The sequence below is a fragment of the Merops nubicus genome, unplaced genomic scaffold, assembly GCF_000691845.1.
Source record: "Merops nubicus isolate BGI_N331 unplaced genomic scaffold, ASM69184v1 scaffold30287, whole genome shotgun sequence".
In the NCBI taxonomy this organism is placed as follows: domain Eukaryota; kingdom Metazoa; phylum Chordata; class Aves; order Coraciiformes; family Meropidae; genus Merops; species Merops nubicus.
The window spans coordinates 1-6,551 of NW_008620075.1; positions in this window are offsets into that span (position 1 = coordinate 1).

A 6,551-nucleotide genomic window follows, 5' to 3' on the forward strand; every position below is an offset into this window, starting at 1 on the left:
GAACCCGGCCCTGCCCGTACCCGCACTCCGGTCACGCCGTTCGCCAACCGCGGCCTCCGGCGGCTGCGGGAGCAGACATATTTTGTATTCGAACACCTCTTGTTACAAAACGCCCAAGTTGCTGAAGCACTCGCCCCTTCTGCTTTGGATGTAGATCCACTGGCTGGTTGGTTGGATTTCCCACCATAACATTCGAACTCATAAGATTCAAGATCCTCTTCGTTTTCAATCATGTGACGCATTTAAAATTATGAGGGTCTATGAGGGGTACTGCACTGTTCCCAAAAATACAGTATTAAACCAATAAGAACGATACGAAAATAAACACTTGCTGATGCTGGAAATAAAATAAAAGGCAGCTAGCTCATTGCTAGTTTCAAATTAATAACTACATAAAAATTAATAATTAAAGCACTACATCAAGAGTAAAATGAAGCTGAGAAGGAAGAGCACTTCACAAGTGAAACCTTGACATTTTTAGAGAGAAACTGAGAATGCAGAAGGCACAAAGAACATCCTGTGGACTTGGAAAATGACAAACATGACCAGGCAGCTACGGAAGAACCAGCTCGTTGCCTCCTCAAACGGCTTCTTGTAGAGCTTTGGTGAAGGGCTCGTAGCTGGCCTGCAACACCAGATAGCCTGTTTAGCTTTACTGCCCACTGGCACTCAGATGCAACTCTGATGTTAGGCATAGTATGTGGTCCAGGAGTTTTGAAGTTAAAACTAACCAAAATAGCTGTCAGGTTCAACAATTTTCTAACAAATAGCACTTTCCCACTTCTTCAGTGAACATTTTTTCCATCAAGTTTATACATTACCAGATTTTAAATTTAATAGTATATTGCTCCTATGACAATTATCCATAATAACAATTATACGCTTCTTTAAATCCATTTTGAGCTCTAAAAAACCCCACCCAACCAACCAAAAAACAAAACCAAACCAAACCCCCAAAAAAACCCCACCCACCAGAATTGTAGGAAGTATCAGTCCTGTGATATAGCATGAAATGTAAACATGTATCTTAATTGGTTTAGTCAATTTTAAATTAAAACACTGGGTTTAATGGTATATGAAATGTTTACAATACTTAAAACATCTTATACTGTAGTTTGTTTTAACAAAAACCATGTGGGTCCACAGGAGATTGGAGGCGTCTCACCTTTTCCAACAGTGGTTAATTCATTATTATGGGAAACTCTCCTGCTGTGGTTCATTTTCGAGAAGTCAAGGAAGTAGCACAGAGTTTCTAGTTTTTAATTAGCAGAAACTGACTGTTTAGCACTACAACTGGTTTTTTAGCTGACGGCTTCATCTATTGTTGATAAAGGTACACAGAAGTCCTGCAGTATTTCTGTGGATTGACTAAGCTTGCTAAAACAGTGTGTGGTCACAAAACCAATGTGTATTCTGATAGCAAAACAGGAAACTTTAGCTTATTTTAAAATTAGAAAGCATCCAATTTTTAAAGATGTAGCATGACTACCATAAGCACCATCTTTATTCCTAACAGGAGTGCCTTTAGATAAATTTTGTAATATCAACAGATGAAAAGACATCAGAGGTGATGAAATGGCAGTTATGAGCAACAGAAAATTACCCCCCTGCTAATGTATAGACATGACATCTGGTGCAAAGCCCCTTGATAAAAAAAGATGAGATTTTGATGTTTGATGATTTTGTACCCAATATAAGGGAAAACACATAATCACTTGGTTCAAGAGAATCACAGAATGTTAGGGATTGGAAGGGAACTCCAGAGATCATCGAGTCCAACCCCCCTGCCAGAGCAGGACCATCTAGTCTAGGGCAGGTCACACAGGAACGCATCCAGATGGGTCTTAAAAGTCTCCAAGGTAGGAGACTCCACAACCTCCCTGGGGAGCCTGTTCCAGTGCTCTGGAACCCTTACAGTAAAGAAGTTCTTCCTCATGTTGAGGTGGAACTTCCTGTGCTCCAGCTTGTGACCATTGCCCCGTGTCCTATCGCAGGGCATAAGTCAGAAGAGATTGCCCTTTCCTTCCTGACACCCAGACCTCATATATTTATACCCATTAATTAGATCCCCCCCAAGTCTTCTCTTCTCCAGACTAAAAAGCCACAGGTCTCTGAGCCTGTCCTCATAAGTCAAGTGTGTTCCAGTCCCCCAGTCATCCTTGTAGCCCTCCACTGGACTCTATGCAGTAGATCTCTGTCCCCCTTGAAATGGGGAGCCCAGAACTAGACACTACACTCCAGGTGAGGTCTCACCAGGGCAGAGTAGAGGGGGAGCAGGACCTCCCTTGTTCTGCTGCATACCCTTTTCCTAATGCACACCAGGATACCATTGGCCCTCCTGGCCACAAGGACACACTGCTGTCCCATGGACAACTTCTTGTCCACCAGGACTCCAAGGTCCCTCTCCACAGAGCTGCTCTCTAGCAGATCACCTCCTAACCTGTACTGGTGCATTTTATTACTCCTGCCCAGGTGAAGGACTCTGCACTTGTTCTTGTTGAACCTCATGAGGTTCCTCTTGGCCCAGCTCTCCAGTCTGTCCAAATCTCACTGAATGGCTGCACAGCCTTCAGCTGTATCAGCCAAACCTCCCAGCTTTGTGTCATCAGCAAACTTGCTGAGCAGACAATCTGTACCATCATCCAGGTCATTAATGATGTTGAAGAGGACTGGACCCAGCACTGATCCCTGGGGGACTCCACTAGTTCCAGCTCTCCAGCTGGACTTGGCACCATTGATCACCACTCCTTGTGCTCTATTGTGCAGCCAGTTCTCGACCCACCTCACTGCCTCTATCTCGTATCTCCTGAGCTTGCTCAGGAGGATGTTATGGGGGACTGTGTCAAACGCCTTGCTCAGGTCAAGGTAGACTACATCAACTGGTCTCTCTGCATCTACCCATTCAGCCACCATACCGTAGAAACATTAAAAGAGAGAAACGTTAGAAGCTATATCATATTTATTTTAAAAAGGGATATCAAATACAACCATATATATTTGAACCTATTTAGAGCGCATTTTAAAATATCAAACAGCACTGCTATTTTCCATATTTTCCAGGGAAAACAATGACAAAGCATTTAAACTTTCCTTCTTAATCTTTTCAGTATTATATGCTTTATATACACAAAATAGACTAAAACTGTATAGGAATTCAGAGCCAAAGACATGATACTGAAAGCACAGCCTCAAGACAAAAAACTTATTACTGAAAATGATTTTAAAATATACAACTATTAGGCAAGAGAAGAAAAAAAATTATTTTCTTACAAAATACTAACTCTACACTGTTTTGTACACATGGGGTTTCATGTAGCAAAAAATAAAATTTTATCAATGCTTGCATGCTTTAAAGACAATATCAAAGTTTTTCTCCCTTTATCTTTTTTTTTTTTTTTGTGCAGTGGCATTTAAATATTACATCCCTTCCTACTCAAATCCTTTTATAAGTTTCCTCTCCTGAATTCACAGAGTGGCTCTACGGGGAGGGGGGTGAGGTGCAGGAGGAGGGAATCAGGAATCTAAGTGTAGTAACAATTATTTGCTTTTCTTGATAAAGAAAATAAAACTATTTTGATTTGGTAAAAGCAATTGAGAAGTCCCATGTACTTTTACGTTCTGAATAACTGTAACGGGGGAAGAGGTGACAACAGCAGGGTAAACACTAAAGTATTCCCTCCACAGCCAAAATGCAAATAAGGCAAAATGTGTGTATGCAGGTTAAAAAAGTTTATTGCATAACAGCTCATGCTTTTAAGATGAAAAGCGGGATACAACACAAAGCTACTAATCTGAAATTAATTCATATGTATTAAGTATTGCTCTTGCTTGAACAGCTGACTGTATCTATGTGAGAAATGGGTATATATCTGCATTACTTGTTAGACTTTTTTCTCATGTTACATGATTTGTAACTAACTATGAAGATATCCCAGGAGTTGTTTTACGCGAGACAGTAATGACTTACCAAGTGAGCAACGTAATTTCGTATTTAAGCCCTTAAAGAAAAGGTTTCCACTTCAATTTTTCTTTTCCTTGTTGTGTGGGGTGTCATTTATTTGTTTCTTTAAACTAGTTTCTTTAAATGTTTGTGCTGGTAACATGAACTGTATAATAATACTCTGTAGGTCTGAATTCCGGAGTTCTCCAATCCCATTTGCCATAACGTTTCTAAGTAAAAAGGCCACCATTTGTACATTTTCATCATTATTTGAAACTTACTAAGTTCTAGAAAAATTTACAGACATTTTAGAACTGTAACACGTTCTTGTTAATTTTTAAAATCCTAATTGTCAGTTTGTAATAAAACACAGCAGCTTGCAAATGACAGTATTTATGATACCAAAATAGTATTTTTAACTAGACATGCAGAAGCCGTTTTTAACTCAGTGACATTTTATAGATTTGTAACAGAATCAGTAGCATTAAAACACATTGGAGATTTAACTTTGTTTTGGTTATTTTTAAATAGTCTGCAAAGCAATTACGCATGAAAATAAGAGTACCTTAGTTGAAAAATAATTTAGATTTGCTACACTTACAGAACTAATTTGGGAAGATATTTAACACAAATATCACTCACTCCCCCTATGCCTTTGATTTCTATAGGCAGAAAACCAAAAATTATGTCACATGGACCATTCACTGCAAGGAAGACAGTAAAAATCTCTTGGATGAAGTCTTAAAAGTCCCTCAAATATCATACTGTAATAAAACAAAATCAATTTCTGCCCCTTTACAATGGACTTTGGCATAAAGCTACAGCATGGGGAAAAAGCCTTCATCAGCTTGACAGGAGAGATAACATCAGGAACAGGCTCTAAATGAGTAAACACATTATAAGCATAGTTCAGCCACGTTGAGAAGTGATTATCACTTCAAGACCGTACACCAAAAAATGAGATTGGCTTTTTATTGACAGCTTCTTGGCAGGTCTGCACATGTTGAACTTTAGGTCTGGATTATAAAATCTATACTGTCAGCAATTAGTATCTTTCTCTCTGGTGCAATTAACATAGGTAGCTTGAATTGCTACTCTTAACTACTTGACTAGGCAGATAGGCCAACTTCACTAAACTTGACATCCCCCTGAAATCAAATTGGTGACAATGTTTCTACACAGTAAGGAACCGAGTTAGCCCTGTAATGATCCACACAGTTGTGGTTTTCAGGCACTGTTACTTTATATTCCTTACATGTTAAAACACTTGGGTGATGCAGTAACTTACAGAGTGCCATGAAAGTTCAAATGCAAACCTCCATGCTTTAGTGATTACAAAAACTGTATTTGTCGTGGGTTACAGTTAATGCAATTCAAGGGGCTTAGATTTTATCTTTTTCATATAGGGCTGCTACACTGTATAGTTATAGAAATAACACATTTTTATACTATTCTTATAATAGAGGATAAAAGTTCCAAGTTCCATGTACCAGTATCAAATTGCCAGCCTATACCTATTTATAGAAATGAGAGTCTTATTTCAGAATCAGTTTGTGGCACAACAAAAGAATGGAAATGAAAGCTGTGGAAAATTTACAGACAAGCAAAGAAATAATTCAGTGCTTTAGAGATTCCTTTTCCAATTTTCAGTTTCATATAAATTTTAAGCTGAAAGCAGAAGTTTACATCCTGAAGAATACATAATTTCAAGACTGTGTATGCACACGTGGACTTTTAAAGTAATTGTTTAGCTGTATTACTCCAAGACATTACAGATAGTACTTACAATGTGTATGACAAGATTAGTTAGAAAAGATAAAATTTAAAATAGTTTTTTAAAAAGTGCTGTCTTATGTCAAAACCCAGTCTTACACATACCAGTGGTTCTGGTGACATTGATGGAAATTCAGCACGCACTAAGGAAAACAAAATTTAGCCCAGTTATGTAGGATGTAATAATATTCTAAGCTATCAAGAAACCATTGCTGTAAACAAATCTTTACTGAGAGGTAAGAGCCCTTTCATGTACAGTACTACTTGATTCTGAACGTATACTTCCACCTAGCTACCATTCTTTTCATACTAATTTTAGTTAAAAGTTACTACTTTGCAATGATGTAACTTTAGAATATTTTGATAAAGAAATTTGGGATTATCTTCAAAAGACTCTTAGAATGCCTGTGCTAATTGTTAATGCATTAAGGGTACTACAGCTTACATACTCTACCTACAACGTATTTCCATATAATTTGTGTGTAAACAGAATCTGTATTTCAAGCACCATTTAGGAAAATGAAACATATCTCAATTGTTGCACTGAAGCTGAAGGTCAGGTTTGGTCACCCTGTTACACATTCATCCTGCGTATCAAAGCAAATGTCCTACAACCAATAGCATAAGCTATCTCACATACTTTGCTCCCCAGTTTTTCTCAGGATCAGAAACAGCATGATAAAAAATTGTAAGGTGCGTGAATAAAGGCCATTCCTGAAAAAGCTGCAACATTCTGACAGACACTCATAAAAAGCATTTCAGAAAGAACATCCACACAGACATAAATATTCATTCTTAAAAGAGCTACTTGCACAGGGTTAATTTCAGACTGCAGGAA